The sequence below is a fragment of the Pteropus alecto genome, unplaced genomic scaffold (genome assembly GCF_000325575.1).
Source record: "Pteropus alecto unplaced genomic scaffold, ASM32557v1 scaffold2558, whole genome shotgun sequence".
Taxonomy (NCBI): Eukaryota; Metazoa; Chordata; class Mammalia; order Chiroptera; family Pteropodidae; genus Pteropus; species Pteropus alecto.
Window position 1 is genome coordinate 4,444 of NW_006440851.1, and position 10,725 is coordinate 15,168.

At 42.4% G+C, this 10,725-nt stretch overlaps 1 long non-coding RNA gene across 1 annotated transcript; it reads left to right on the plus strand.

The window, feature by feature from the left end:
* Positions 1-3,100: 3,100 nt before the first annotated feature.
* On the plus strand, positions 3,101-5,394 carry LOC107196106. The gene is made up of 2 exons (XR_001517434.2): positions 3,101-3,252; positions 4,055-5,394. It is a non-coding gene; the product is annotated as an uncharacterized LOC107196106 (long non-coding RNA).
* Positions 5,395-10,725: the final 5,331 nt, after the last annotated feature.

Genomic DNA, 10,725 nt, shown 5'->3' on the forward strand with positions numbered 1-10,725 from the left:
TCGGGGAGGAGAAGTCCTCAGTCCTGCGCAGCTTGTAGGAGCCCATGCTAAGAATAACTGATAAGAACAGTATGTGATGAAACCAGCCCCACCTTTGAATGCGGCACTGTAACAATCTTATGTGCACATATTAACTCAGGAAAACTTCCTGAATTCCTAAGAAGAGGTCACAATTTGCAGATGAGACTCATGGGGCTCAGTGAGAATGGAAGACCTCAGCTCCTGAGGAAGAAGGTACTGGAAACAACTTGGCCCCTTGGAGGAGGCAGGGGAAGGCTCAACACAGCCCTGGCCAGGTAGTGGGGGCGAGGGGGCCATCACAAGGAAGGGGGAGGAGTGAGCTTTGCCCAAGGTCCCCAGGACCCTGCAAATGACTCACTGGCAAGATGTCTGCCTCTCGCTCACAGGGCATGCTTGGGATTTGATGTACAGAATATAATCCTCACACCACCTGTGGAGTTGCTGGTAAAAGATCGAGAAGTGAGCCTACATGCAGGTGGGGAAATACTGCAGATTCATGAGTTTGCACAAGGCGCCACTGCAAATGTAGAGATCCCTGCCTCCTCTTCCCTATTTAAAGCATTGTTTTGGCACTGAGATCAGCAAGAGGGCAGTCAAGGACATTAGGGTTATGTTGGACCCTGTGTACAGCACGATCTTCCTTTTAACCGGAACATGTCCTTGTCCAAATGGGCAGAGGGCCTGATGTGTGTCAAGACAGTGTAGCTGAGGTCCAGGCCCCGGGCAGCCTAGTCATCTCCTAGACGCACTCCCCAGGGTGGGGCGTCCTGTCCCGTGAAGGGACAGGCTCACCATCCAGTAGCAGGACCGGGGTCCCAGAGTTAGGAGCCAATTGAGTGGCTGTCCTGCCAGAAATAGTCGCTCTGTGCCTGACTCTCTAATGCCCTCTCTCTGTGTCTTCTCTGTGCCTGTTACTTGGTCCCTCTCACACACCAGCCTCGGTATGACCTCACTCATGCCTTGAGGGCCCTTGCCTCACCTCTCCTGAGGGTATCATCGTTTTATGCGTATATGGGAGCAGTTGTGGGAGTTCCCCCTGAGTGTACAGGATTGTCCAGGGAAGTCATGTTCTGTTGCACAGGGGATGGCGAAGGGGTTCTTCCTTGGGGCAAAATGGGAGCAACTCCCCTTACATTGGGCGACTCGGGCTCTGGCCTCCTAAAGAGGCATGGGCCTTCTCTGCTAAAAACCCTCAAATGGTTCACTCAGAGTAAGTCAAAGGCCACTACCCCACTCCTAATGGCCCAGAAGGCCCTACAGGTCCTGGTCCCCACTTTTTCTCTGACTACCTCATATCCTACCACTCCTGTTATCATTCTATGCCAGCCACACCACCCGCCGCACTGCTCCTCATATGTACTAGTCTGAGTTCCACTCTGGCACTTTTCCACTGGCTCTTACCTCTTTCTGGGAAGATTTTTTCCCACTTGTTCATCTCTTCTAGGTTTCAGCTCAAATGTCACCATCTTAGACTTTCCTCTACCACTGTTTCTAGAAATGCTCCTCACGTTATTTCATTATTCCAATTTAATTTTAATCACAGCAATTTCCTACACCTGACAAATTACTTACATTTTTGTGCTGTATGATCCTGATAGAGTGTAAGCACCATGAGGGCAATTCTTTTCCCATTCCCACGGTCGTGTTCCCAACTCGCTTTATAGTGGCTGATAAATCACCTGGCAAGACTGAACGCAATAATGGAATAATATGGAACCAGCACGGCTAAGAGACTCATTTAAAATGGAGTCGTAGGCTGTTAGGGAAGTGGGGCCTTTGTACATCCTGAGCCTCAGTTCACAGGGCTGCTATTGAGTTGTCACCCTGATGCTAAACACAGCTCAAGGCTGAGTCATGAATAATCTGGAACAACAACTGCTGTATGGACACGTATGAACTTCTACCTCCTTCCTGTGGTTTCTGCCTTCCTCGTTTGCACGTTAAAACTAACTGATCCCTGCTAACCTAGCCAGCAATCCTTCATTTGTGTAAAAGAATTACACTTTTTGGTTATTGCCTTTATAAACCCTGCCTTTCTTTGTTCTCTCTGGAGAACAATGTGGGTTGCTACCTGGATCTGCAGTCCCCGGGTGGCAATTCTTTCTGCATAAATAAATTTTTTCTGTTCTTTATGAAGCCTGAAACTCTTTTCTGGGAAACAAATGAATGAAAGAATGAATGGATAAATAAATGCAAAGTTGTGGCGAGAGGCATGGCTTGATAGGCCGAGGATTCCCCTAGGGAACATGTTCAAGGGTGACAGGATTGTGACAAACCCATGGTCTTCATCTCACCTACTCAGTGTCCTTGGGGCCCCTGGGAGATGGCCCCTTCCCTAACATGACCAATGATCCTGCTGTCTCTCTCACCTACTCCTGATAGTCAAGGACTGAGACCTGCCCCACACCAGTCCTGACTCCAGTCGGGAGCTCTAGCCCTCTTGCCCCTTGGGGAGTGAGGCTGGGTATCCCCACTAGACCTATCTGCAATACCCAGGGAGACACAAGCCAGCACTTCGCTCAACCCACAGAAAACGCTTGCAACACTCCCTCTTATCATACTGGCCACTGCGGGGCGGTAAATTTCAGTTTAGGAGACTTTTTCAAGAATCCAAGACTGCAGCGAACTTGGGATTTTTATTTTTATGCTGACTTTGCCCTCCCACCCTTTGCGGACCAGCCTAGAAAGGTTCATGGGTATCTCTAAGGACAAGCTATTCCAGGATCGCACCACCAAGGGGCGCGCGAGAGGCAACAGCTGTGTCCTGGGACGTACCATCCAGGCGCTCAGAGGTATGACCATCCTCTCCATGAAGTATCACTTGAGGGGGGGAATCCATTTGAAAATAATCCATTGCGTTTCTGACGACACTGCGGGTACGCATACTCCTCCGCCGTGACCATCCGGACTCGGAGCTCTCAATTCTCCGGTCCCATTGGAGCCCGAGTGGACACGGTTCTGAGGCTGCGGCCCTGAAGTAAACATCATTCCACCCCTCCTTATCAACATGGTTTCACCCAGCCTGAGGTGAGGGGCGGTGTCATGGACAGCGCTGGGCGGCGACTGGCCACCGCGAGACTGACGGATTAAGCCCTTCCTGGGCGCAGAGTGCCTCTGCTTGGATCCCCAGTGGTGGCCTCGCTCTTCGCGGGTCCAGGCCTATTGGCCATCTGTGTGGGACGGCGCGACGATTGCCAGCTGGAGTTGAAGATGAGGCGTGTGTGCGTGCGTGTGCGTGCGCGTATTTTCATAAAATTTTCGTAAAATTTTTCTACGACTGACTGTCCGGACGCGGCTGAGGATGCCGCCCCCGCGCGCGCGCATGTTTTGAGAGCGTAAAATTTTTCTACGGGTTGGATTACCCACCGACTGACTGTCGGGTCAGGGCTGACGGGTGGCGGGTGGCGGGTGGCGAGGTTCAGCGCAATCGCTGGCTGGTAGCCAGAGTCCGACGCTGGATGCACGCCTGACGGTGCTGTCTTCACGTGCACGCCTTCAATCTCATTCAGCCCGAACTCAATCACCAGCCAAGTGAGGCGCGTTGGGCATGGCACCGTCCATCCAACAGATGCATGCGGTTAAGGTGCAGGGGCGAGTCTCAGCTGGTTTGGTGTCCCTGCCTAAGAAGTAACGTGTCAGGCCACTTGGGAATGTGTATCGCTAGGTGTGGCATCACAGCGGCTGTTTGGGTACCTTGATGTCTCTGAGTCTTTGAGGGACTTGCAAGTGAGTGGGATATTTTGTCTGAGTGGATTTTGTGCAACTGGTCTAAGGTCTCTTAGGGTTTGTGTGCCTGTGTACCTGACTGTGCCTTTTCTGAGCTTTGGGCAGTGTGTCCCTGGGTGTGAGATCTCCGAGTTGGTGTCCCCACCCCAGGGTATGAAGTCTCTGTGCAGTTCGTGTTTCCGGGTCCCAGGTTGTCGCTGAGCTGCGTGGGAGTGTGTGAGGCTTTATTTTAAGGTAGAAAGTATCCCGGCTCGTTAGGATTCTCTTCAAATTTATGATGTAGATGCCTTCACTTTTCCTTTTGTAGGCGTACTGTTCCATTTGGAAGTCAAGGTTGGTGCCACCTAAGTGGGTTCCTCCTGCAAGGAATTTGAGGACATCCTCCTCCTTCATTTGCAGGACATCATGGGCTCCGGTCACTGTGACAGTTTCTCTTTAAATTACCTGGAAACCAAGAACAAGGCCGTATGGACCCTTCTCCGGGTAGCACAGAAGGAAAGCTCTCTAAAGCTTTTAATATTAGTTAATGTCATGGCAATGTGTACTTGAAAGTTGGTAAGAATAGATCTTAAGCATTTCACCACAAAATATATTAACTGTGAGTGTGTGGTGATGGAACTGTTAATTACTTATGTATCTCGGGGAATCATTTCTAAATATACAGACGTCGGATCACCGTGTTTTATGCTTTAAGTATATACAATTATATTTATTAATTATTCCTCAAAAAATACTTTCAAAAGCACTTACTTTAGGAAACAAATGTTTGACTTCTTTATGTATTGTCGTCTTTCATTCTCTTCTCCCGCCCTCTCTCCATTATTTCTTCTATTCTTTCATTTTTTTCTATTTTTCCCAAGCTGTAAGGCATGTCATATATGGGCTTCACATCTCAATATCAGAAATGATGGCAATGATTGAAAACTAGTGACCATAGAATTTATTGTACAAACCGTAACACTTTTGAGTGTGTGAAAGGCATTACCATGATTACACTGGGACCAAAGTTGAAGTGGAATCACCTGGATACCCTACTTAGACTATCACTTAAAGACTTAAGTAGCCCGAGGGAACATTTTTGCATTTCTGCACCATTAGAGAGAAAAGAAATGTAGCAGTGGCCCTTCTATTTACTTCACATAAGCAGTACCGAATGCCACTTTTCTGTTTTAGCTATCTTCTATTCAGAAGATTATTTCAGGTCAAAGCATTTAAATGATACTTTGTTTTAAATTTCTTTTGTTTCTTAGATGTTTGGCGGTGTTGCTTGGATTTTTAGTAAAACCATACACAATATTTGCTTTTATTTAAAGCTTCTTTTTAACAGGTTCAATTCATGTGTTTTGAACGGGCACACTCTTTTTGTTTCATTGTACCAACAGAAAGAGTGGTGTGTTTAAGAAAAATGTTGGTAAAATATATGCCTAGAAGTTTGTCTTATAAAACCAAAACCGTCGTGTCCTTTGTATACTTTTAATGGCATCAAATCCAAATTCTGCTAAGCTGGTTTACCACCCTGTTATGTTTATCTTGCAAGGGAAGGGCAACCACAGGACTAACGGAAGAGGAGTTGAAACCATGCAAACTGTTCTGTGGGATATTTGCCTTTTAAAATTCTCTCAATAAAGTTTTACAGCTTTCTACAAAGAGTCTTGCCAATCTTTTGTTAAATTTATGCCCAGGTGTTTGATCCTATTGAAAAGCATCTCATTTTTGGACATTTTCTACACTGATCAAGCTGGTATATCCAGATGTGTTTGTCCATTGATATTCCCTCTAGTAAACTTTCTAAATCTGCTTATTAATTCTAAAACGTGATGTCTAGTCTAGATCCTTTTTAATTTTCAACATGCACAATCCTATCATTTTTTAATACTAACAGCTTTTTTTTTTTTTTTGCACTTTTCAACATTATGCCCCTTTTTCCTTTTCCCTGTTTACAACATTGGACAGAACCGCCTGGTACAGTGTTAAGAGAACTGGTAAGAGGGGACCATCCTTGTCTTATTCCTGATAGGAAACAGAAAATTGTTACCATTTCACCATGTTTACTGTGAAGTAACGGGAAGTCCCTTTCAAATCCAATTTTGTGAAAAATATATATCTTGACCGTATGTGGACTTCACACGCTTGCACATTTATTCCGAGGATCACAGGGTGTTTTTCCTCCATTAATGTGTTAATGTGGTGAATGACATAGGTAAGTTCATATATTTAAACAAACGTCGCCTCCTTGGCCGAGGGTCAGAGGGGAAAATTGGTCATGATGTATTATCCTTCTGAATTATCGACATCCTAACAACTTGTTTAGGTTGTTTGTGTATGACCTCACTAGGGGCATTACCCTATACTCTTATTTCACATACTCTCTTGGACTTCATTTCCTAGGTTACAGGAGATTCATGCAATGAATCGGCACGTAAAACCTCTTCTAGCCTCTGGAACGGAAGTCTTGCAAGGCTGGGAGGAATGTAGCACTAGGCTTGCCCATGTTCGGCTCTTTCTGGATTGCATCCCCCTTTTTAGTATTGGACCCTACTTACAGGGCAGCGACAGGGGGCAGCTCCAGGTCTCCCCACTTCAGTCTTAGTGAGGTGCCCATCTTCCCCCACAACATACTTGTCCTGGGGATGTCACTCTGAAAGCAACCTGCTTGTATTTCTGTGGCAACATTTATTTTCTACACACACCAAGGTAAAAGTCATGGCTACGTTAACTTGCTTGGGTAATTTTGATCTGTGCTACATGGTCGTGAGTGGGGTGTCGAAACCCTGCGCTGTGTACTGTTATGATAATATCATCCTTTATTGAGTTTTAAAATAAGAACAGGAATAACATAGCTCACATTTATAGCACGTGTACTATCTATCTGTTGCCCATATCTCTGAGATACATTTTATACATTTATTACCTTCTTGAGTTCTCAGAAAAAGGTGGTCCAGACAGAGTGTACACAAATTTTTATCTGAATCCAGTTAAGTGACATAAGTGGGATTTCAAGTTTTAAGTTAGCAGCTTGTCCTGTTGTCAAAGCAAATTGTTCTGAAAATGTTATATATACAGAAGAACTGATATTTGGTGTGATGATTATAGTATTAATCTGATAGTCTTAGAAATGTTTATATAAATATATACATCATATATTTTATTGTTTCACATATGACACACAGATGAAATCACTGTTACAGGAACAAACATTTAAAAATTTTAAATAATAATATACGTATTTTACTCTACTATAGAAAAATGTAAATAGAACTGTAAAGCTTTTTGGAACAGTGTGGACAGAAAGAGAACAGAACTGAGGTAAAGTTTCATAACATCTCTTAACTTCTGCTCTTTTCTCAAAAGTTACTTGAAGGCAAGGTGGGAGAATTCACAAATCTTTTGGGCTCTACATAAATCTTTATCAGCCTAACAATCACCACATCTCAGAAGTGCCCCCAGTGGTCTATTTTCTACCTATTACAAAAATTACACTAAACACTATAGAAAAATTACATCTCTGAGTTCCTATTTGCATTCTGAAAGCCCCCCTAAATACTTCTGCAACAGCTGACCCTATGCAAAAGTCCCCCTTTTTAGAGAGTTGCAGGAGATTATAAGCAGTAATTTTTTTCTTACACAGGTTTTAAAACATGGCCTCACCCCAAAAGACTGAAAATCTATGTTCAGATGAAAAGTAAGACATATGTTAGGGTATTCTATTTTGTCACAAAATATGTCAGAGGTCTCTGCATTTTGGAACTGGATGAGAAAACTAGGGTCTAGGTAGTAGAAAAGAGAAAGGGACCAGGGCGACTGCTGAGGCAAAATTACTTGGGTCCCACCTGCTCTGTCTTTTGATATGCTGCCGCTTGAAAAGCAAGGATTTCAAGCCTGGCTGTGACACATCCTGACTGTGATGGTGGGAAAGTATTTACATGCTTTGGGTCTGTTTTTCATGTCAGCAGAGAAATTACAATAATTGTACCAAATAATTGCTATGAAGAATAAACGAGATAACATATGAAGTAGGAATTACATTGCACATGGATTTGGCTCATATGCCATTTTTCATTTAAACTTTCAAATATTTTTTACTTCATTTTACCTTTAGAATCACATCTCTAGCAAGTGATACTGATTTGAATTTCAAGTAGGGATAGATGGATATCTTTCTGAATGAACTTGCATTCAGAAATATTTAAAAAAATATATTGATTAAATTGCAAAATAGCTGGTGTCAAGTTATGGCATCTATTCTACACAGCTCCTGACATAGATCTATGATCCAAACTCTTATCAATAGAAATTTCCAACCACCTTTAATGGGTAAACTTGATTCTAAACATACCAGATCTGAAAATTTTATTTTTGTAAGAAAAATACATTTCTCCAACTTTCTTCATTGTCCACATTTTCTGTCTTCCCTTTGAGATCGCCTCGGCTAATTTTTTTTTTTTTTTTACGTTTTTTCTGGCTTTATTGAAATATAATAGGCAATTAGTTGCTCATATTTACATTGTTCAATTCAATGAGATTTTTTTCAGTTATAGTTGGCATACAATAATATATTCATTTCATTTGTACAGCATAGTGATTAGAGATCTATATACCTCACAAAGTGATCACTCCGCTAAATCTAGTACCCCTCTTCCCCCTTACATATTTATTACGTTGTTAACTATTTTCCTTTTGCTACACTTTATATGTCCCTGACTCTTTTGTAACTATCCATAGATACTTCTTAATCCCTTTGCCCTTTTCCGCCATCTCCCTCTACCCTCCTCCCATCTAGTAGCCCTCAAAATATTCTCTGGATCTATGAGTTTTTTTCCGCTTTTGTTGTTGTTGTTTATTTCATTCTTTAGATTACACACGTACATGAAATCATGCAATATTTGTCTTATCTGACTTAACTCATTCAGCGCAATACCCTCTAGGTCCGACAAGACAATATCTTTACCCGCCCCTTTCCTTTTAGTCTGTGTGTGTCTTTTAATCTGAAGTGAGTCTCTTGTAGGCCTCATATGGAGGGGTCTTATATTCTTATCCATTTAGCCATTCTTTCTTTTGGTTGGAGGACTTAGTGCTTTTCCATTTGAGGTACTCGCTGATAGATATGTAGGTATTACGATTCTTTGTTCCTCTTTTTGATACGTGCTTTTTCTGCTCAAAGAAATCCCTCCAACATTTCCTGTAATACGGGCTTGGTGTTAATATTTTTTTAGCTTATTTTTGTCTTGGAAGCTCTTTCTCTGTCCTTCGACTCTAAATGATAGCTTTGCCGGATAAAGTATTCTCGGTTGTAGATCCTGGTTTTTCATCACGATGAATATTTTAAGCCAAGCCCTTCTGTCCTGCGTAGTTTCTTTTGAGAAATCGACTGCCAGCCTTATGAGTGCTCCATTGTAGGTAACTAACTGCTTTCGTCTTATTACTCTAAAGATTCTTTGTATTGATCCTTTGGCATTTTAATTATGATATGTCTTGGTGTGGGCCTCTTTTTTTTTTTTCTTCTTTTATTTCTTTCTTTATTTGACCCCTTTTACCCTACCTCTTCCCTCCTCCCCCACCCCCTACCCTCTGGTAACCACTAGTCTATAGTCCATGTCCATGAGTCTATGTTTGTTTGCCCTGCTCATTTGTTGCTTTCAGGTTTATATCCCACATATAAGTGATATCATGTGATTTTCAGCTTTGTCTGTCTGCCTTATTTCGCTTAGCATGATTATCTCGAGGTCCATCCATGTTGTCACAAATGGCACTATTTCATCTCTTCTTATGGCTGAGTAATATTCCATTGTGAATATGTACCACAGTTTCTTTAGCCAATCATCTATCGTAGGACACTTTGTTTGCTTTCAAGTCCTGACTGCTGTGGATAATGCTGCTATCAACATCGGTGTGCAAATATCTTTTCGGATATGGGTTTTCAAGTCTTTGGGGGTAAATACCCAGTAGAGGGGTTGCTGGGTCATATGGCAGATCCTTTCTTAGCTTTTTGAGGAACCTCCATACTGTTTTCCATAGTGACTATACCAATTTGTAGTCCCACCAGCAGTGTATGAGTGTTCCTTTCTCTCCGCATCCTCTGCAACATCTGTTATTAATTGTTCTGTTGATTATAGCTATTCTAATAGGTGTGAGATGATATCTCATTGTGGTTTTGATTTGCATTTCCCTGATAGCTAGCGATGTCGAGCGTCTTTTCATATATTTGTTGGCCATTTGAATGTCCTCTAGAGAGAAGTTACTGTTCAGGTCCTCTGCCCAATTTTTGATTGGATCATTTGTTTTTTTTTTGTTGTTATTGAGTTGTGTGAGACCTTGTATAATTTGGATGTGAGGCCCTTGTCGGAAGTGTTGCTTGCAAATATATTTTCTCATTCGGATAGTTGTCTCTTTACCTTGTTGACAATTTCTTTTGCTGAGCAGAAGCTTTTTAGTTTGATGTAGTCCCATTCATTTATTTTAGCTTTTACTTCCCTTGCTTTTGACGTCAAACTCATAAAATCCTCTTTAAGTCCAAGGTCCTTGAGTTTCATTTGTATATTTTCTTCAATGCATTTCATTGTTTCAGGTCTTATATTCAGGTCTTTAATCCATTTTGAGTTAATTTTGGTATGTGCTGATAGAAAACAGTCCAGTTTCACTCTTTTGCAGGTGGCTTTCCAGTTTTCCCAGCACCATTTATTGAAGAGGCTTTCCTTTCTCCACTGTATGTTTTTGGCTTTTTTGTCGAAAAGTATTTGCCCGTATATATATGGGTTTACTTCTGGACTCTCGATTCTATTCCACTGGTCCGTGTGTCTGTTTTGCTGTCAATACCATGCCGTTTTGATTACTGTCGCTTTGTAGTGTAATTTAAACTTGGGCAGAGTGATGCCTCCAGCCTCATTTTTTTTTTCTCAGTATGGCTTTGGTAATTTGGGGTCTTTTGTGCTTCCATACAAATCTGATGATTTTTTGTTCTATTTCTTCAAAAAATGCCAA